The sequence below is a fragment of the Stenella coeruleoalba genome, assembly GCF_951394435.1.
Source record: "Stenella coeruleoalba genome assembly, chromosome: 6".
In the NCBI taxonomy this organism is placed as follows: Eukaryota; Metazoa; Chordata; class Mammalia; order Artiodactyla; family Delphinidae; genus Stenella; species Stenella coeruleoalba.
The window spans coordinates 51,654,036-51,677,297 of NC_137151.1; the positions used below are offsets into that span (position 1 = coordinate 51,654,036).

General features: G+C 34.3%; 1 protein-coding gene across 3 annotated transcripts in view; it reads left to right on the forward strand.

The window, feature by feature from the left end:
* The window catches only part of GALNT13 (polypeptide N-acetylgalactosaminyltransferase 13), a 982,370-nt gene that overhangs the window by 443,989 nt on the left and 515,119 nt on the right, over positions 1-23,262 (forward strand). For 2 of the 3 annotated variants that reach the window (XM_079925131.1, XM_079925129.1), the window contains one exon: positions 19,312-19,382. The gene's annotated coding sequence lies outside the window, so the exon portion shown is untranslated. Of the gene's footprint in view, positions 1-17,786; positions 18,382-19,311; positions 19,383-23,262 lie in introns of those variants that run through there. The other variant, XM_079925128.1, reaches the window with a different exon arrangement.

A 23,262-nucleotide genomic window follows, 5' to 3' on the forward strand; every position in this document is an offset into this window, starting at 1 on the left:
ATTGCCAACAAACACGTGAAAGGATGCTCAGCATCATTAATCATTAGAGAAATGCACATCAAAGCTACAATGTGATATCATCTCACACTGATCAGAATGGCCATCATGAAAAAATCTACAAACAATAAATGCTGGAGAGTTGTGGAGAAAAGGGAACCCTCTTGCACTTTTGGTGGGAATGTAAATTGATACAGCCACTATGGAGTACAGTATGGAGGTTCCTTAAAAAACTAAAAATAGAGCTACTATACCACCCAGCAATCCCACTACTGGGCATATACCCTGAGAAATCTACAAGTCAAAAATAGACATGTACCAAAATGTTCATTGCAGCTCTATTTACAACAGCCAGGACATGGAAGCACCCTGAGTGTCCATCAACAGATGAATGGATAAAGAAGATGTGGCACATATATACAATGGAATATTACTCCACCATAAAAAGAAAGAAAATTGAGTTATTTGTAGTGAGGTGGATGGACCTAGAGTCTGTCATATAGAGTGAAGTAAGTCAGAAAGAAAAAAACAAATACCATATACTAACACATATATATGGAATCTAAGAAAAAAAAAAAAGGTCAAGAAGAACCTAGGGGCAAGACGGGATAAAGACACAGACCTAGTAGAGAATACACTTGAGTATATGGGGAGGAGGAAGGGTAAGCTGTGACAAAGTGAGAGAGTGGCATGGACATAAATACACTACCAAACATAAAATAGATAGCTAGTGGGAAGCAGCCGCATAGCACAGGGAGATCAGCTCGGTTCTTTGTGACCACCTAGAGGGGTGGGCTAGGGAGGGTGGGAGGGAGGGAGACGCTAGAGGGAAGAGATGAGGCTGTGTGTATATGTATAACTGATTCACTTTGTTGATAAGCAGAAACTAACACACCATTGTAAAGCAATTATACTCTAGTAAAGATGTTAAAAAAAAAAAAGCGACACCAAGATAAATGAAAACCAATGACAAAAAATGACCTTGCATGGTACAGATCATTAAAAAAAATCATAAAAGAGAACAAAAAATTAAATTTTTAAAAGAGATTCAAGAAAATATTACATTCATAAAACAAGAAGATGATAGGGAAGAGACACAAAAACTAAACGAGAAAAACTATTGGAAATTAAAGATTTTCATATCAGTAGTTTTAAGGGACATTTGTAATTTTAAATAGAGAAAATCTCTCTACAGTGCAAAGAAAAAGAACAAAAAGATGAAAAAGATGAGTCACTGAATCTCCCTGAAGTGTGACTTCCTGCTAATTGGAGATCTGATTGTAAGAAAACAAAGAAATATAGTCAGAACATGTTTTAAAAATTAATAGAATAATTCTCAAATTTATGAAGGAAAATGATTTGCACTCAAAATTCCAAAGAGAACTAAGAGAAGGAATAATTGACTATATTAATAGGAAGAGTATGGATAAGTGTGGAGTGTGGTATGTGAGATAATTTAGATAATGTCTAAAATTCTGTGGGTCTATTTGTTTGGTCAAAGTATGTTTTACCTTGATTTTTTAAAAAAATGTGGTTTCTTTAGGTGTATCTGTACCAGATTTCCACAGATTGCAGTCACTGTCTGTTGAATCCCCCTGGTCCATAAAGACATTTGAATTTAAGCTTTTTGTTGTGGACCTAATAAGCAATTAAAGGTGATTCCCTCTGAGGAAAGGAACAGGTTGGGGTTCGGAGAGGGGGCTCCACTGTATAAAGAAATATAAATCCTTGGAACTTCTGTTCTAAACACAGTAGCAGTCATCCCTTACAGTATGATAACGATTATGGGACTAAGAGGAGAGAATTGGATTCTAGTTCTGGTAAAACCATTACTAAATTCTGTAGCGTGTCATTTAAGTTCTTTGGATCTCCGTTTCCTTATCTTTGAAATGATGCAACTTGTAAAAAAAAAAAAAAAAAAACCTGGTATGACTCTATATTCTACTGTTTGTTTATTTTGCAAATGTAGGCCTATCATTTTCTTTGAGAATGAAATGAACTTTAAATTTTCTAGGTCTTATAATTAAAAAAATAACTTTTATTTTTGCTGATGTAAAAATGCAAGCCTTACCGAATGATTCTCTAGAAGATTTTATCTCCATTCCACCTCTGTTTTCCTGAACATTTTAATAGTACTAAACAATAATTTTAAACAACATTTTGTAGTGGTTTCCAGATAGAGATGGTAAATTTTATAGTCCTCTGTGTTATTAAATTATACCAGTTATTCTGATTACCTGATGTGTCTGCAGATTCACAGAGGAATTGATAGATGAAGGATGGCCATTCCAACATTGCACAGATGTGAGGGTATTGCCATCTTAGATCGGCAGCTGCTCTGGAAGTTCTCACTGCTTCTTATTATTTGGACTAACACTTTAATTTTGTAGCTGATCAGAAATAGTTGCTTTAAAGATGTTAGCTATTCCTAATGAACGTGAGAACACAGATGGGTCCCATAAGAAATGTCTAACCTGCTGGTTGTTAGATTTCTGTGTGTGTGTGTGTGTGTGTGTGTGCATACATGTGTGCTTTAGCATCTTTTAATTATGAATATCAATTCAACAAGCCAAAAGAAAGTTATAATAGCTTTCTGTAGATAGATAGAAATAAAGAGATTGACAGACAGAGAGAGGGACTGAGGCAGAGACAGAGACAGACAGACAGGGAGAGGAAGAGAGATAAGGAGGAATGAGGAAGTTTCCCAGTCTCTCCCCACCACCAACTTGGGGCTTGTATACCACAAAAAAGTATTGTGAAAATTGAGAACACAAATTACATATTAAATAATATGTTAAGATCGATCTAGTATTTTTATGATTTGGAAGGATAGGGGATTCTGAAATGAGAAAAAAGGTAACAATGAGGCATTCTTTAAAGCTGTGTATATCTGGTTTCTGTTGACAGGTTGTGATAATAATCCCTTGGGTCGCCTCCTTTTACCATTTACTGAGTGATCTGGTTTTTGGACAGTGACTGGGGGCAGTGAAGACCTGCTCTGTCCTGTTATCTCACCTGGTTTGATGAATCCAGGGTCCATTAAATTTCCTTTTAAATGTGAAGTTCTTGGCAGTTAATTAGAACCGTTAGCATATGAACCATCCCTTGATTCTAAGGTAAGAAAAATGCCTGGACTCAAGTTTGGAAGAGGCAGTGGAACATGGTTGTGCTAAAGCTACAAGTTTAAGACTATGGTGCCTGCATAAATGCAGTTCAGAAGTTCTGAATTATCCAATTACTTAGCAGAATGACAAAGCATAGTTAGATAGCCTCTAACTATCTAACTATGGGATTTAGTTACTTCATCTTTAAAGTGAGGGTAATAGTAATAGTGGCTAACACTAATACAATGCAGGTTTCTAACTGGTTTTGCGGGTCTCTTTTAAGTGCTTTACATAATATTAGCCCTTTTAATTCTCACAATTCTAAGAGCTAGATGTTTATTTTCATCTACCTAATAATTATAACTGCTTTAATGTGTTGAGGTGACAATGCATGTAATGTACTGATTATTGTGCTTGGCACTTAGCATGCGCTTAACAAATACTAGCTGTTATTAGTGTATCTCCTCTTCCAGGGTCCTCTATGGGCATTTAGTATGGCAGGTGCCTAGTAAATCTTGCCTGCTTAACTGATTTCTGAAATAAAATTCTCAGACCTGGAAGAGTTATTGTGAAGAGTAACTGCAAAATCCGATCCCAGGAGGCAATAAATAAATAGCAGTCAAAGATAGGATTGAAGCCAACCAAAATAGAAACACAGTAAAACTATATTGGTGAAATATTTATAAATCTTGTTTAAGAGAAAGGTGAAGGTAAAAGAGGGAAGGCAAAGGAATACCATGTCATGATAAATATATCGTATAATTGCACACATTGTACACAGTGCTAAACACTGAAATGCCACTTTGCAGAAAGTGCATCTAGCTTAAAAAAAAGGTGGTAAGATTCTTCTATTTCCTTTAACTTCTAGTTAAAAAATTCTAGTGTCACTGCTGATTTTTGTTAGGTGTTCTTGGCTATGTTGAGCGGTCATCCTCCCCTTTCCCCTTAGTTTTTTGATCAGCTTTGACTGTTATTTTTTCTTGGCTGATTCTTAGAGAAATTGAAAAGTGAGTGCTTTTTTCGTTTGAGTATGAAAAATAGTAACAATTTAAAAATGTTTCCAATCCTAGCCTTAGTCCCTTGAGTGAAAAAGATGAAACATTATTATTTTTTGTTCTTTAGAGACCAGACTTCATTTTTAGTATGTGATGTCTTGTTGTTTTTAGTGATTTTTATAAATGCTTAATTGGAGAATTTCTATTTTTTTATGTAGAAGGACACATTGATTTCTCATTTAGAAATATTTGAATTCCAGTTCTCTTTTCTTGTCATATGAGGAGAATATGTTGTTTTGAATACTGATAGTTTGTCAGTTCCTTCACAATAATTTGTACAAATGATAATTGTACATAAATTCATAAACTGCTGGTGGGAATCTAATGATGCATCATGATGTTTTTGATTTATTTCTGAATCATTTACAGTCTGTTGAAATGTACCAGGACTAATTGTTTAATGTAACCTGTAACTTCCTCAACTCCAAAAACATGTTCAGTAAAATAGAATATTTATTTTTAAAAAATGATGAAGGACTAGCTTATGTTTTGTGAGAGTTTATAATATAAGAAGTGGTTGTATGGGTTATTAAATAGTTTGTGTTTTATCTGTGTTTAGAAATCCTTTTCATATTAAAAATAATGAAATTAGTTAAATAACCTTTTACTACTTTTCTTATTGTGATCCAAACAGTTTTCTAGAGCTGCCTAAAATAACGTTGGGTCCTTAGCTTACATTTGCCTAGTACTCCTGTTGCCTCCCATTCTGAAGTTTTGTGTTTGAATATTTTTTAAAAGTGATTAAAAAGAAAAGTTTAACTTAAACTTCAACAGCCTTGCAAGAAATTTCTACATGAGAAATAATTACAATCAAGTAATAACTCCTGCTGTGTCTGGGAACCATGTATGAGGTTAACCATTTTCAACCAAGGTTACATTAAGTCACAGACAGACAATTGATCTTTTTGTATTGTTGCATCTAACTGCCAAAATTCCACTTATAATTATTTTATAGTGTGATAGTCCACCGATAATTAACCTTGTAAACTCACTTTGTGAACAGTTTTCATTTTATTTAAAAGTGCTTTGGAAGTTAGTAGCTCACAAAAATATTCACCATCATTGTAAATATAAAACCAAGATATAGAAAGATTTAGCATTATCATTGGTTTTGCAGTGTGTTTTTGACTAACACTAAATCAAAGATATATACTCTTTCCTGTCACAGGGCAGGGCTGATGCCCACTGTGTGTGTGTGTGTGTGTGTGTGTGTGTGTGTGTGTGCGCGCCCGTGCGCGCATGAGCATGCGTGTTCCACAGAGGGCTTCTACTGAAAGTTGAGTTTTTCTTTTCATGGATTTCCTGGGTATTTATTTATTTATTTTATGGAATCTTGATTTACAATATTGTGCTTTAGGTATACAGCAAAATGATTCAGTTATACATACATATATATACACATACAAATTATTTTTCAGATTTTTATCCATTGTAGGTTATTATAAGATTGAATATAGTTCGCTGTGCTATACAGTAAGTCCTTGCTGTTTATCTATTTTATATATAGTAGTGTGCATCTGTTAATCCCATACTCCTAATTTGTCCCCCCCACCACTTCCCCTTTGGTAACCATAAGTTTGTTTTCTATGTCTGTGAGTCTGTTTGTTTTATAAATAAGTTCATTTGTATCATTTTTTTATATTCCACGTATAAGTGTTGTCATATAATATTTGTCTTTCTCTGTCTGACTGACTTCACTTAGTATATAATCTCTAGGTCCATCCATGTTGCAACAAATGGCAATATTTCATTCTTTTTTACAGCTGAGTAATATTCCGTTGTGTATATATACCACATTGTCTTTATCCATTCCTCAGTTGATGGACACTTAGGTTGCTTCCATGTATTGGCTATTATTGTAAGTAGTGCTGCTGTGAACATTGAAGTGCATGTATCTTTTCCAATTAGAGTTTTCATCTTTTCCAGATATATGCCCAGGAGTGGGATTCCTGGATCATATGGTAGTTCTATTTTTAGTTTTTTAAGGAACCTCCATACTGTTTTCCATAGTGGCTGTATCAATTTACATTCCTGCCAATAGAGTAGGAGGGTTCCCTTTTCTCCACACCCTCTCCAGCATTTATTATTTGTAAACTTTTTGATGATGGCTATTCTGACTTGTGTGAGGTGATACCTCATTATAGTTTTGATTTGCATTTCTCTAATAATTAGTGATGTTGAGCATCTTTTCATGTGCCTGTTATGTATATGTCTTCTTTGGAGAAATGTTTATTTAGGTCTTCTGCCCATTTTTGATTGGGTTATTTGTTTTTTTGATATTAAGCTGTGTGAGTGGTTTGTGTAGTTTGGAAATTAAGCCCTTGTCGGTAGCATCATTTGCAAATATTTTCTCCCATTGTGTAGGTTGTCTTTTCATTTTGTTTATGGTTTCCTTTGCTGTGCAAAAGCTTATAAGTTGGATTAGGTCCCATTTGTTTAGTTTTGCTTTTATTTCTTTTGCCTTGGAAGACTGATCTAAGGAAATATTGCTACTATTTATGTCAGAGAATGCTTTACCTATGTTCTATTCTAGGATGTTTATGTTGTCATGTCTTATATTTAAGTCTTTAAGCCATTTTGAGTTTATTTTTGTGTATGGTGTAAGGGAGTGTTCTAACTTTAGTGGTTTATACGCGGCTGTCCAGCTTTCTCCTGGGTGTTTTTTTTTTTTTTTTTTTTTGTGGTACGCGGGCCTCTCACTGTTGTGGCCTCTCCCGTTGCGGAGCACAGGCTCCGGACGCGCAGCCTCAGCGGCCACGGCTCACGGCCCCAGCCGTTCCGCAGCATGTGGGATCTTCCTGGACCGGGGCACGAACACGTGTCCCCTGCATCGGCAGGCAGACTCTCAACCACTGCGCCACCAGGGAAGCCCTCTCCTGGGTGTTTTTAAGTGTGGCTCTCCATGATCTCTTGGGCACCACTCAAGTTACTTATTTTATGATAATTCAGATTTATTCTTGACTGTTAGCTGTTTTATTAACTTTAGAGTTTGTTTTGACCTTTTGTTGCACCAAATTAAGTTTTGGTCTAAGTTTTTTAAATTTCCCTATCTAAAACCTTATCTTCATTATAACTTTATTTTCAGGTTTAATTCAATAGTTTTGAGTTTTTAGCCAATCTTCCAGGTTCACACCTTCAATTTATTAGAAAGTTCATGAATTCCTACCTTTTTGCTGATACCCATATATAGCGCTCCCTTTGCAGGGCCAGGTGTGTTTATTGAAATGGCCTGATGCCAACAACATTTCACCAACAACAACTCTTCATATACCCTTTTACTCTTCTCACTCCTCTTCACAATAACACACCCTAAAACTCCCCCATTTAGTCACTTTTTAGCTGATGTTATTTTCTGTCCATCTATATTTTTATCATATATGTATTTAGTATTTGCCTAGGAAAAAAAATTATGTGATTTTAATAAAGTTGTATGCATTTTATTATAAATCTGTAAATACCCATGCATTTTTAATTGGCCAGAGGGCTACATCTCATAATAACTTGATATATAAAATTGTGGGCCAATAAAATGTTGCCACATTTTAATACAGAAGTGCATTTCATTGCTGCATGAAATGATTCCTGCTTAAGCAGTCAGTATACATAATCAGTTAATAAATCTGGCTAGTGGTTTTGGGGTCTACTTGGTTTAAGACACTATGTAAATGCAGGATCAGTAGCTTCCAAAATTTCGTTAAGAGGCACATACTTACAGATGGGTTTTCAGCAACGGTTCATGTGCACTGCATGCAATTACTTAGTGCTTTTGCAATTCTAAAGCCCTGGGGGTCCACGTGGCAAAATCCTTTTTTCTCTGGGTCTGCCCGTCTTTCTTTCTGTCAAGTCTCTGCCTTACTGAAGTCTCATACTATTAAAAAGATGACTTTCTCATTCCTGCTTCTGGGGGTTATGTCCTCGTTCGAGATGAACAACATTTGCACAATAGAGCTACATATTTTCATAAGGCCAAGCCATTCTGTCAAGAAAGGGTCTCTTATACCATAAAAAATATAAATGTCAAATCTTTCCATGTGAACAATATTACAAATTTTTTAATAAGGGGCATTAATAAGAGACATATTGTTATCTTGTAGAATATTTACTTTTTCTTCTCTGTGTTTTTCAGCAAAGGCATTCAGACTGTGTTATTCTGGCTGTATTCTATAGGAAAATAGCCTTTACCACTGTGCGGGGGCTTCAAGGACAGTGAGCTTCTTCAGTAGCTAAAATTCTCATCTGATGATATGCTTGGCTGATTGCCATCAAGCAAGTCATTCAGAATACTTAAGAATTCTGATTTCACACACCGTGTGTCAGTCTCAGGGTAAAAGTTCACACTGCACCCCAATTTCAAACTTTTTCACGTGTTACTTTCTCAATCCAGGTTCACACCTTCAAGTCATTAGGAATTTCATGAATTCCTGCCTCCTTGCTGACACCCATATATATAGAGCTCCCTAGGCAGGGCCAAGTGGCCCAATACCAACATCAACGACAACAAAAGGGAAGGAAGCGAAGAAAAGGAGATCGTATTCCCCAGAATGATTCCGTGCTGTGGTTGGCCTGTCCTCCCTCCCTTTAAGCAGCTGCAGTCCTGTGGCTTGTTGTGCCTCAGACCCCTTCACTGACCTTGGCTTACAGTGCTGTTAAATATGGATAAGGCAAAGCTTTCCTTTTTCCTTCCAACAAGTCTCGGGAGTGAGATTGTGTCACTGGCATTTAGCCTCTGACCCTCAGCTCTGTTTCTCCTTGAAATGGCACTAATCAAGTTGTCCCGCTTATTGATGCTCATGAAGCATTTAACATAAGTACATACATTTTTCTTTCTGCAGTTTAATGAATCCTTCCTTTTATCTTCCTAAATTGTAGATGTATATCTACATCCATCTGTCTTTAATAGATTATGAAATGCGAGAAGGCAGTCAAACGTAGTTCTTTTTGTGCTGTACCTAGCAAAATGTCCTACACAATTAAGTCCTTCCTACATGCATTAATTAGATTGCACATGTACAGAGAGGTCCCCTAGGCCTTCCAAAGCTGTAGACGCTACTTTGGAAAATGATGCAGGCCCAAAAGGATTTAGGTCAGTCAAATTTTTATCTGGCTTTCCCAGAAGGATAGTTGAAAATGCCTTTCTCCTGTGCTGTATTAATTTCTTCCTTGTGATTTTCTTTCCTCTCACGTTCCATTGTCAGCTCGTCAAAGATTGTGCACTTTCTGTACTTCTTGTCAAACTCATTGGGTATTTGAAATAGCAATGTCTTTGTGATTTTCACCAGAGTGGCCCAAGAGTTCTGCCACCTCTGTCATTTTAAAGAATTTGTCTGCAACTTGTTTCCTTTGCAAGGGATGTAAGTCACAGGGTTTAAGATTGAAAGGGATCTTGAGGGTGATCCTGTCACCCACCTTCCCTCAGTCAAAGTGGTGCCTAATCTACACCCAAGACTGACATCTTTCTTTAAAATAAAGTTACTCCACATCGTATAGTCCATTACCTACTCCACACTGCCAATAGGGGGATCTCACTAAATATAATTCTGGGCATGTAACTCCTGGGTGTAAAAACCTATGAAAGTTCTACAGGTTAAATTTCAGTTTCTTTAGTATTGATATATCATTCAAAACCCTTCATAGAAATTTATCCCAATGAGCTTTGCAGCCTCACTTCTCATTTGTTACCCCCTCCTAATCTATTTTAAGGATTCACTGAATTATCTTTTTGTTACCTGGACATGTCATAGATATCCATGACTGTTTGCTCACACTGCTTTGTAGCCTTGAATTACCTATCTTGTCCTTTCAAGGATCAGCTTAAATGCTAACTCTTTTTACAGGATTTCCCCAATCTCCAGGACAGAATTTTTTCTATTCCTTTTTCCAGTTCCCACAGTACTTTGTTCTTATTGCTGTTGCTAACTTATACCATGTTATCATGGTTGTGTCTTCCTCTGTGTCCGATTTTAAATTATAATCTTTTTCACAGTGGAGGCATCACATTCCTCATTGTTCCCCCGAGGTCTACTAAAGTCCATAATATAGCTAGTTGTTCAATAAATGTCTTGAAAACATTGATTCAGTAGGATAAAGGGCTGTGAATTTAATGATGCTCTATTGAATGAATCTTTGTGACACTCCTCATGTCTGTTTCTAGAATACGATGGGAATATAAAAATATTACCATAATCTATTCCAAAGATAATCACCACAAATTTATCAAAATAGTGGGTTCAAGAGGGTGTTTAAAAAACATTTAATTCCGTCAACAAACCACAACTTGAAATCCCTTTCAGCATTTCTGGACAGTGGACCTTCAACTTCTTGAATTCTTCATTTGGCCCTTTCTTAGGGAAGCCCATTCTATTTTGTCATTCTTTACAGTAAGAGGGCTTTTCCTTATGCTGAGCTTAAATTCTGCTCCTTGTGACTTTTCTCATTGGTCTTATTGGTCTTAGTCCTGCTTTTTGGGAGCACAGAAAACAAATTTAAGCTGTTTTCCACATTGTCAGTTCAACATTCAGGTTTCTGCTATATATTCTGTTTTACAGGCTGAATGGCCCCGAATTCCACTGTGTGTGTGTTTGTATGTGCACATAAATACACACACACACACACACGTATATATATATATATATATATATATATATATATATATATATATATCCATGTTTTATACACATATATATAAAACTTCTGTGTTAGTGCACGATCAGCCAGAAAGCAATCGGAAATCATTTTAACTGGATATAAGATAACTTGCATAGATAGAGGTAGAGACAGAGACAGAAAAATAGGTTACCATATAAACAATTGACATTCTGGTCAGTATATGTTCATATGTATAATTTTAGAACTTACATAAATAAAGGGTGACAAATATTGCGTTATACTTCTAGATTTTAAATTCTAGGATGATCACATTTTCTGGTTATTTTATTGCTATGCAAGAAATTATCCATACACTTAGTGGCTTAAAAATAGCAATTTATTATAATCTCTCATCGTTCTGTGGGTTGACAGAGCTCAGCTGGGAGATTCTCATTTGGGGTCTCTCATGTAGTTGCCATCAGGTGGTGGCTGGGACCAGAGTCGTCTAAAGGCCGGATGAACTGGACGTCCAGTATGGTTTCTTTAGTCACATGTCTGATGCCTTGTGCTCCTCAAAATGGCCACTCTCTCCAGTAGAGTGACCTGAACTTCTTCCATGGCAGCTGAGGTCTCCAAGAGGCAGAAGACAGAAGATGCGAGTTAAGGGTTACTCCTGGACTGGTACAGTGTTGCTTCTATCATATCCTCTTGGTCAGAGGAGTCCTAGGGTCTGCTCAGATTCCAGGAGGCAAAGAAATAGCTTCATCTTGTGATGGGCGAAATGTCAAGCTCACATTGCAGTAGACCATGCAGGATGGGACATGTTGCGGTCATCTTTGGAAGATACAACCTGCCACACTCTATATTTGGATGGTGTAGTGGAGTTAAGGATACACTTTCAATCAGTTTTAACGTATTCTCAGAAGAAGTAAATACAAATGTGTACGTTTAAACAGTGGTGTAAAACATGAAGAAAGCACCAAAATTGACCATAAAACATAATAGGAAACTAACTCACATCCTCTACCTAAAGTTCATCACATATTTACACTACATTTCTAATTGGATCTCATGATTTGAAAGGTTCCAGTTCTAAATTTAGGCTCAAAAGAAACTTCACTTAAAAAAAAAGCTAATATCTAAATAATCTTTAGTTTCTGGAAATTCATTTTTAGTGTGTAATATAATCTCTCCTACTGTTAAAGCAATTTCATTACTTGGAGTCTAACTTTAAAAATAACCCTTCATACAATTAAATATAACTAAACTACTAGGTATTTCCTTTTATGAAATACAAATTTTTCCATTTGAGCCATTTTTAATGTATTGTAATTTCCTAAATGTTAATTCTTTCCATTTCTCTCCTCTGAATTCCTTTGAATTTTTTTTCATTTTAAGTATTATTTGACATATGGACCCTAACATTTGCTAATATATTCTCGTCAAATAATCATTAAATCCTTGACAGAGAAACATTTTCTTTATTCTTACCTGCAAATTCTCAAGTAGTTGTATGTATCACTTAGAAATTGTGTCCAGTGTTTGCCCAGAGTGGCCTGAAGAAATTAGTGCTTTTATTTTTCCCTCACAAAATATGAAGTCTTGATGTCAGCAGTCCAAGCCTGAGAAGCCTGGCTCTTTAATGTCACCAGGGATCTTGGATTCTTGTAGACATTTTAAGATCTCAAAATAGCTGCCAGAGTTCCAGTCATATCTACATGTTGGGCAGGCAAAGGCCAAAGAGCATAAAGTACATATAGCATCTAAGGCCGGAGAGAATAAATATTGGGGAGGCAACTGGTAGGTCCAGCCATACCACATCAAAAAAATCACATTTTATTAACTTTTTGAGAATTTACTCTTACTGCTTATTTATGCCCCAATTTTGTCTATACTAGTCTCCAGCTCTTTTAATGCTGAAGTTCTGCCTGATTTATAGCTCTGTATTTGGTTCTTACATATGCAGTGTGTTGCTTTTGTTCCCTCTGAGTTTTCAAACTAGTATTCTTTCTTTTTGAATGATAAGATTATATATATATGCATATATATATATATATATTGCAGAAGGTTTGCAAAATTAAGTAAAATATTAAAAAGTAAGTTCATATTACTTATATTTTTACATTATTCAGAGATCATAACTATTAGCATTTTGCTATATAGTCTTCCAGTCTTTCTGAATTTTATACATATATTTGTGTATATGTAAATACATGTGTGTATACATATTTATAATTATTTACACAATTGCTACTTTATTCATCATGTTATTTTAGAAAGTATATTGTTTTAAAAATATATTGATATATTGAAGATTTCTGCATATAAATAAATACTGTTTGAGACATGAGTTTTGTGGCTGCCTGGCATTCTATCATCTACACAAACCACACCTTACTTTGTTGATCTCTAATTGTTAGACACTCTAGTTGCTTTTAAGGATTTACAGTTATAAATATTATAAATGACACTGATGAAGTTCTCTGAACATAAATCTGCCTGAATCTCTAATCTGTTCTTGGAAAAACTTCATGAAAGTGAAGTAAGCAAAAGATAGGATATGTAAAGCAAGAGGTGAAATTTTTACAGTGAGTAGAAAGTAATGAGGGAAGGATATAAAATAAGTCATGCTTTACTGTGTGTTTGCTGAGAGTGGGGTTAAGTGAGTTAAGCAAACATGTTTCACCTTTCATCTCTGAGGATGAAGGAACCAACATCTTCTCATATCTCTGCCAGTGGATTAGAAGCAGGGGATGAAGGTGAAGGCATTCAGTGTTCTTTACAGGAGAGGCTAGTGAATGTTTGGAACAATCACTTTGCCAGTTCCTTGAACATTCAGTGGAAAAAAAGTGAAATAAAGTAAAGGGAACAAAGAATTGACTGAAAACCCACTTGAGTTAGGAAACAGGTCTTGACTTCTCAACTGGATGAACAGAGAAGAGGGACGGATGAAACAGTCTTCAGTTAGGGAATGCCACAATGTAGACACTGTCTGCAAGGTAAGCACACTGTCAAAAATCAAGGGGTGAGGGTGTTCAGGATCTTGGTCAAGGCATTGCCTACTGTTTGAACCTGATATGGAATTATGCAGTGACTTAAATTGGCTAATGGACTACAGGAGAATTACATTTTTAAATGCAATGTTGAGGAGATCCTGATTCGGCATGCTGTTCATGATAGAAATTATCATAGGATTATTACCAAGCCGTATTTACAATAGAAAGTGTACAAGGAGTTGACTTAGGATTCTTGAATGCCAAATGAAAATGGGGAGGGAGAGAGAGAGAACACAGTGATGACTTTAGAAGTTATAGATTCATCAGCTTGCTTTGATATCTAGGAAAATAGAATAAATCAAAAAGACATTTTTCATACACCTCAAAGAGCAGAACAAATGGGGGTAACAACCAACATGGCTTTAAAAGAAGTAAGTCACGGCAAGTTCATCTAATTTTATTATCTGACACAATGACAGGACTTAAATATGAGGGGAAGCAAAAGAGTTCATATATCTTCATTTCAGTAAGGTTTAGTTTTTATCTCATATGACATTCTCATCAACCAGTAAAGAAAATGTAGTCTTGGGTAAAGGGAGGCATGGTTTGTCATGTGTTATTGAATCAGTGACCTGCCAGGGCAGACCAACTGAGACTCCAGAAGGGTTGATTGGGTGCTTATACTGAATAATATTTGTATTAATCTCCAGAACTTAATAATACAAAATATGGATTCTGCAGACTAGGAAAGTTGCTAAGTCTGTGTGAATTTGCAAGAATACAAAGTAAATATAGGAAAAAGGAAAGGTGGCTAAAGTAACTTGAAGACTGTTGAAAACTATCAATTAAAGTGGCACTTAAAATGCTAATATCTAACGTAATAAAATGTAAATGGTAGTATCTAGACATACTGACGCATTGTTGCTATAAATTAGAAATGAGACTTGGTAGGGGGGCTTGGATTATTCAGGGGGCTCTGTAGTGTTTTCTGTCTTTGCTTGCATCACTCGTCATGTAGTAATCAATCCCCTTGTATGTTCTCAGTTACAAGACTGTAACATATCTTCATCTATTTTCTTCCTTAGGTCCTGTAAAATCTCAACTGTTGCTTCCTAAGAAAATAGGAAGTGTTAATTCCTCCAAAAATAAATATTTTACTAAAACTGCTCTGTTTCCATGCTTTTCCATATGAACAATTTTTTATTTCAAGGTCAAATTTTTGGCTAACCTCTTTGTAGACATTTTAAAAGGTAAACTCAACACTTGTAACACCAAGAATGCATAAAACTCAATTCAAGACATGACAATATGAAGAACTAGGGCCAAGTCAGGACACAAACACGCAAAAAATACTGTGTCACAACTGCAAATGGCTGCAGTGACTGTAAAATATAAACTGATTGTGGGGTTGTTCAAATGTGAAAATTTTGTGCATCTGTGTTAATAAAATATAGTTGAGCAAATTTTAACAGCCTCATGCTATTTGATCCAGTAATTTCCCTTCTGGGTATTTTATCCTGAGGAAACAATCATGATATGGCAGAAGATACATTCAGAAATACGTTTGCAGTGTTTTTTATTTTTTGGTAACTGATACTTGCTAACAAGTTATAGATAAAAAATATTAAATCAATGATTACATCTATGGGATACCAATCAGTGAAATAATTTTGCATTGTAATGATAAACAAACATAATGTTGTCACGGAATGAAATTCACAATAGAGTAAAAAAAAAAGAATCTAATTATGAGTTTATATTGTATAATTCTTTAAATAATGGTTTGGAAATAAAGACAGTAAATATATTGTTTGAAATGAAATATATTGTTTTAGGAATTAAGGGCGATTTTTATTTTTTAATGTGTCTTTTTTTTCCTGAATTTGAAAAAAACAGAAGTTGGTAATTTTGATTTAGAAAAACAGTTATATAAGGAAGAAACAGTTATACTGATGACCTTCAAGGACTGTTTGATAATCTTTTTTTTTCTTTAATTGCTGAACACTTTTATTTATGCATATCACTTTATTATTTAACTTTACGTTGCTGAATTCACTGACTTTAATATTGTTTATATGGTTTATTTAAAAACCCAAAGCTAAATTCCATATTTACTTTCATTCTTTATTTTATGAATTTAATATGCATATATAAATATGTTATTAAAAAGATATCTGATTTAAATATATGCATATTTAATATATGAATTATATATAATATATAAAATGCAGGAGAATGTGTATATATATCTGGATTTTTGGTATTTTAGTTGTCCAAAAACATTGAGCAATGATTCTGATTTGTTTTTTAACTTCTTAATTTTTTTCTTAATTTAAAAACATGTCATTGATTATCTCTTTGGCTATTTTTCTGTGATCCCAAAATATCTCAATGAAAGTAAGACATTTATTTATTTCTACCTATTGCCTCTAATTTAAAATTTTGATATAGCTTCAAGCATACAGAAAATTGTAATTATTATACTTCAGAACCCTGAATACTCTCTGTCCAGTTTCGTTAGTTATTTACATTTTACCCCTTGTGCTTTATTATTTCTGCTTGCTCTTTCTCTCTCCATATATGCTCATATATATATATAGATAGATAGATAGATATGCATTGTATAATTACATAATTATATATACATATATGTATGTATATATGTGCATATATATAATGTTTCCCTGAATCCTTTGAGAATAAGTTACATACAACATGCTTCTTTACTTGAAGTACTTTAGTGTGTATTTCCTAAGGATAAGGACATTTTCCTATATAACCACAGTACAGTTGTAAAAATTAAGAATATCATTTTTAACAAAATACTGTTATGTAACTCATGGTGCATCTAGGATCACCCGTGCATTTGGTTGTCATGTCTTTTGAAAAATTCCTTCAATCTGGAACATTTCTTCAGTTTTTAATGACTTTGAAGAGTTCAGGCCAGATATTTTTAGACTTTCATCAATTTGGGTTTTCCTGATATTTCCTAATTATTGATTCAGTTTATACATTTTTGGCAGACTTATCACAGAAGTGATGTGTCCTTCTCAAGGGCATCATACTTGGGGACTTGTCATGTGTGTTTGTGCCGTTTTGATGATGTTGTCTTCAATCATTTAGTTAAGGTGGTCTCTGCCAAGTTTCTCCATTGTTTTCTCCATTGTAATTAGTAAGTGATTTGGGGAAGATACTTCAAGACTATGGAAATATCTTGTTTGTCAGCACACTTTCATCCATGAGTGTTGATCCGCAGGTGTTTTCTTGACTAAATCAGTTAACTATAATATGTGCTTAGTGGTGATTTCCTAACTCCAAGGTATATTCTACAGAAGGGAAGAGTTTTCCGATTCTTCCTTATATACTTTCTTTTATTTATATTTTATATTCTGTAATGAAGTTTAATTCTTTATAATTATTTATTCTGATTTTCCAATTGTCCCAGATTTGACTTTTGAGAATCTCTTGAAGCTGAGGCCTAAGTTCTTTTGACTTAGTACACCTATCACCCCAGGAGGTATCTCTCTGAAAGATGTGTCCATTGTAAATGAAAAATCATGATTTGAGATGATTAATGCTTATGACTGTGTACCAGTCAACTGTGTTTTTGAATTTCTCCTTTAGCTTTAAAAAGTATCAAATATATATTTAAATACCTGGAAATTCAAGCCCATGAAATTTTAAAATGTATATGTAGGTTAAAATATGGTAATCAATAACACCTGATTAGGAGAGTATAGTGAAATGTAGTTAGAAGCAGTCACTTCAACTAATGAAATATGCTCTTGGAGGATAATTAATATTATTCTTCCTGTTTCACAGCAAAGAGGTCTGATTGTAGTTGGTAGGTAAAGGGGTTTTTTGGATCAGGAGCAAAACTCTCTGGTGCTTGACAACTGCAGAGTAGAAGACAATTTGCAAAAGTAGGAATTAGATGAGTGCAGGAGGCATGTCCCATGTGAGACTGGCAACCATTTCTCTGCTCTCTGGAAGTTGCAAACCCAGCCTTAAGATATCTTTGCTCTTTCAAAAAAAAAAAAAAAAAAGAAATTAGAACTCTTATGAGAAATCTCTTGCTTTTGAATATTTTTTAACATGCCCCAGTTTGCAACTTCTGCCCTGCATGAGGTGTAGGGACTAGTAGGTGTTGTAGTGGAAGAAACTGGGGTCGGAAAAAGCTGGCTCTGAGTCCAGGATCACCCCTATTAGCTGTGTCAAATTGGGCAAGTCATGGAATTAGTGTTAACTTCAGTTCTCTTGCCTAAGAGGATGACTATGCTAAAGCATGAAGAAATACACAGATCTGCTAATTGTTATAACTTTATAATTCTATTGAAATTATATGTAGACATGAGTTTGTATCTTCTATTAATCTCTGAGTTTTAAACTTAGAAAAATGAAATTTATAAAATTACATGGTTTCGTAAAAACTTTTTGACTTACTTTTGACCTTTAACTATAAATTCACTAACTATCTCTAGTTTCCTCCTTTTGAGAAACTCTCTGTTGAGGATTAGTAAAATCATTCATTCCTGTACCAGGTAGAGGCCAGTGCCATCCTGTTGTCTTTCACACACTAGAGGAAGATAAATCAATTAGACGTTCGACTCAGAATGCCTGTTCTGCTGTTGAACTGTTGATTTGGTAAGCTAGTTATTTATGCTTAGTCCTATAAACAACTAAATATCTGGGCGGAAATTCTTCTGGTTGCTGAAAACTAATGTCTCTCTAAAGATGCTTGCTACTTTGTTATTGTCCATAGTGTGTTTAATCTGTCTGAAACAACATGTGGTACTTTGAAGGGTTACTTTAATTATCATTAGGTTGTGTTTTGTTTTGTTTCATTTGAACAGTTCTTTTATAAAACAGTATACCCAGAAGCATAAAATTCACTTAAGCTGAAATATTTTGCACTTTGAAATTACTGTGCTTTCCCTAACACCTCTCCCCTAAAACAAACACATTAATTAATGAAATCTGATTAAATAACTTTCTCCTTATAATTGGCCTTCTGAAAAAAAAAAGAATGTTTGTCTATTTTTGTGAGGTGTGCAAGTGGCATGCCTGCATTTTTCTCAGTACATGGTTTTCAATTAGAATTGAAACGCAGTTACAAAGTGAATTGGTGTAATTCTCTGGATAAATCAAGCAAAATTCTCCTCCGACTCAGTGATCTTCATATATTAGACAAAAGTACATTTGCAAAACTTGAATTATGTAATAGCCACCTAAAATCTCCAACTAAAATTTACTTATAAATATCTCATTTTTGAATTGCTTTTATGTTATTCTGGCTTGTTCTGGGGGCCTGTGTTTCTTGCATGTATTTTGGAAGCCAATGTGCAGATTCATCTTAAGAGTGTCCTCCTTGACTGATGTGTAGAATATTTGCATATAGTTGGGAACATTTCTGTTCATCAGCCCATTATAATATACTGTATGTATAATCTATATTTTACAAAAGCTCATTTCGGTATGTTAAAATATGTGGTGTCTAAGTGAGTGTTGTTCTGGATTAGTTTTTCTGTGACCATGGCAAATTGCTTACTCTTTTGCATTTCTTTCTTTTCCCAGATGCATTTTGTAGGAGTATTTTGAGGATGAATGTTTGCAAATCATTTTGAAATTACCAAGTGCCACATACAGTAAGTAATATGTATTTTTATTTTTCCACTCAATTGCAGTCATGCTGAATAAATTTGGCAGACAGTCATGAAAGAATACATTTCTATTTACAGTTCTTTATATTTGTGAATACTGAGGAAAAATGTATATAAAAGATAAAGATTTGAGCTATTTGCTAGTCTGAATTAGTTGTATAATTTCAAGAATTCTAATGACTGATTTTACACTTGTTCTATGTATATAAATGGTACATAATATTTATCACTTTTTATTTGAGTTTTTTTTTCCTTTTAATCATAAGTTGACAAGCATGAAGAAAAATTAGTGTTATTAGCCAGTGTTGCTATGGAAATTTTAAATAGGAGTACAGAATTAAATATTTGGATTTGCTGAGGATTAAGATTTGCTGTGTATCAGGCATTTATATATTTTGTCCTAATTCTCCCCAAAATATTTTAAGATTACTATTTTTATTCCCATTTTATAAATGAGAAAACTGAGATCCAAGAAGTTTTAATAACTTGCTCAATATCTATTCAAAGTGAAGACCTGGGCTTTGATCAAAACACACAGCTTTTCAAGAAATATTACCTTCACCAACAACTTAGAAAAAGTTAAATTAATTTTATTTAAGAGCCTGAATATTTAAATATTTATTTAATATTTAATAAGAATACAAACATGTTCTAATTATTTCTTTGGATTTTTGTTTTGCTTAAGCAGTATCACGGAAATGTTGCAATTTTTTTTTCTGTATCATCTGTCATGTCATTGCTTCCATTTCAAATGATGCTTTCAATTCCTGACTTGGATGGCTTTGAACTAGTAGGAAATAAGTGAAAACGTGGATTCTGAAAGAAAGTTAATGAATCACCTAAATTATTCTTTGATGAAAAGTGTTTAGAATTAGAGTTCTGAAATTCTCTAAAAGTCATCTTTCATTTATTAAAAAAAGCAAGTGCTCTCATATTATCATTTTAAAGTTGGAAGGAACCATAGAATCATAGGGTCCTAGCCTCTGCATGCTCACATTCTTTGTTTGATGAATTGCGATAATCTGGAGGACAATTCTAAATTAAAATTTCCAGAAAATGTAGAGGCAATGATGGCAGTATTGATATTTGTACATTGTCTCCCAGTATAACTACTTTAAAAAAACAAGCAAACAGGTGACATAGTGTAGTGTTTTAAGAATTTTGACTCTGGATTCAGACTTCCTGGGTTTAAATTCTGGATTTATCTCTTTTTAGCTGTGTGACTTTGAATTACTTTAAAATGTCTCTTTAAAATGGATATAAGATTAGGAACTGCTGAATTTGTGGTGAGTTAATACATGTAAACTATAGCACAATTCCATCTACATAGTTAATGCTTGATAAATGTTCATGGTTATTAAATTGGAATTGATTCATTTGGATATTTCAATTCAAGTACGTTTGTTAATAAGCATCATAACTTCATGATCACGTCATATAAAATATACAACAAAGGTACTCAGTGAATACTGTTGATTGACATGCTCAAAAAGAAACTAAACTTCAGCTTTCTTCATACACAAATCAAGATGCTCTTAGTAGATACTTTTCCTCCTTTGAACTCTTAGTGAAGAAACAAACTATTTAGTCAAACAATATATATATCCTATTATGTGGTGATAGCAAATCTAGACTGAAAGTGTGTTTGTGTGCTTTTTGGAGAAAAGAGGGGGAAGTTGTGTGCTTATGGAATCTGAAATGCTTGTTTTGAAGGAAGCCAGGCAAACTTATAGATACAGAATAAAGAGAATTGTTAAAATGATTGTCAACTAATTTGGAGGAACAATCTCATCCAATGTTTTGTTAAACGATTCATGGAAATTGAAGGGATGTGGGCAAGAAAAAATATATATTAAGTATCGACCCTATCCCATGCACTTTGCATTCAACATCTAAGTTAATGTAAGCAATAATATCATGAGGTAGATATGATATTATCTCAATTTTCATGTGAGGAAGATGCACCACAGAAAGTTTAAATCTATCATTCATGGGACTGAAGCTTGAGATTTATCTAACTTTCTATTGAAGCATAATTGACAAAAACATTGTGTTAGTTTCAGGTGTACAACATGATTCAATATTTGTATATATTGCAAAATGATCAGCACAGTAAGTCTAGTTAACATCTGTAACCACATATCCTTATGCATTTTTCTTCTTGTGATAAGGACTTTTAACATCTACTTTCTTAGCAACTATCAAATATGCAATACAATATTATTAATTATAGTCACCATGCTGTACATCACATCCCCATGACTTTTTATTTTATAACTGGAAGTTTGTACTTTTGACCCCCATCACCTCTTTCACCCACCCTTCACCCTCTCCTTTGGCAACCACCAATCTGTTCTCTGCATCTGTGAGCTTGGGGTTTTTGTTTGTTTTTAAATTCCACATGTAAATGAGATCATATGGTATTTAGCTTTCTCTGTCTAACTTATTTCACTTAGCATAATGCCCTCAAGGTCTGTTCATGTTGTTGCAAATGGCAAGCTTCCATTCTTTTTCACAGCCGAATAGTATTCCATTGTGCATATATATACATCTTCTTCATCCATTCACCCATTAGTGGACACTTAGGTTGTTTCCATATCTTGATCATTGTAAATAATGCTGCCGTGAACATGGGGGCACATATATCTTTTCAAGTTAGTGTTTTCCTTTTCTTCTGATAAATACCTTGAAATGGAATTGCTGGAGCATGTGGTAGTTCTATTTGTAATTTTTTGAGGATCTTCCATACTATTTTCCACAGTGTTTGCACCAATTTACATTCCCACCAACCGTGCACAAAGGTTTCCTTTTCTCCAGATCCTCACCAACATTTGTTATTTCTTGTCTTTTTGACAATAGCCATTCTAATATGTGTGAGGTAATATCTCATTGCCGTTTTGATTTGCATTTCCCTGATGATTAGTGATGTTGAGCACCTTTCATGTGCTTGTTGACCATCTGTATGTCTTCTGTGGAAAAATGTCTAATTTGAATCTTCCACCCGTTTATTTAGAGGTTGATCTAATTCTAAAGCTTTATCCTTTTCTTTATCCTCTTAACCTGATGTTGAGCACTGAAATTCAGTGACTGATCTTTCTTTTATTTGCCTAAAAACATTTACTCTCAAACCTCAGATCATAGATATTAATTCTTTAGTAAATAAGTAGTTGATACTTGAATTTCAACTAAATAAATGACAATTGCTTTATATTAAGTGTTGGTAGGACCACTCAGCAACCCAAAACTCATTACCTTGAAAAAAGTGCTGTTTGAGTACAGAAAACTTGAAAAATACCAAAGTTTCTTCCCTAAGGCCAGAGATCATATCTTATGCTTCTATTAATCTTACTTCTTAGAATCTGAAGTGACTGAACACACCTTTTTCTTGCAGTTCTCCAGCCACTTCATGCAATGCTGAGAGGTTTGAAGAGTCCAGCTTGACTTAATCATTCTCCTCCCTAGTCATCATTTTCAGGTGTGTCCAAACTCAGGGCCATCCTTAACAACACACCAGCCACAATGATACTTTCCCTTTCACTCTTTGGTGATCTTCATCTTCTTCCATTTCAGTCATCCATCAATCCCAGTCCCTTTACACATCACTTCTTGAAACAAACCATTAGCAACATTTTACCTCAGGGATATTTTCAAACTTATTAGTATACAAAATATTATTGCTCTAAAAATGAATGGGTCAAGTCTTTTGTTGTTCTCACACTACTCTTGGTTTTGAGCCTGAAGGACTTATGGAATTCTTCTACTTTCAATTTCCAGAGTTGATCTCTGAAAGACAAAGCTAGCGATTATATTTAATAATTCTATTTCACTCAATTCAATAAATACTTATCACATGCTGCCATAATAT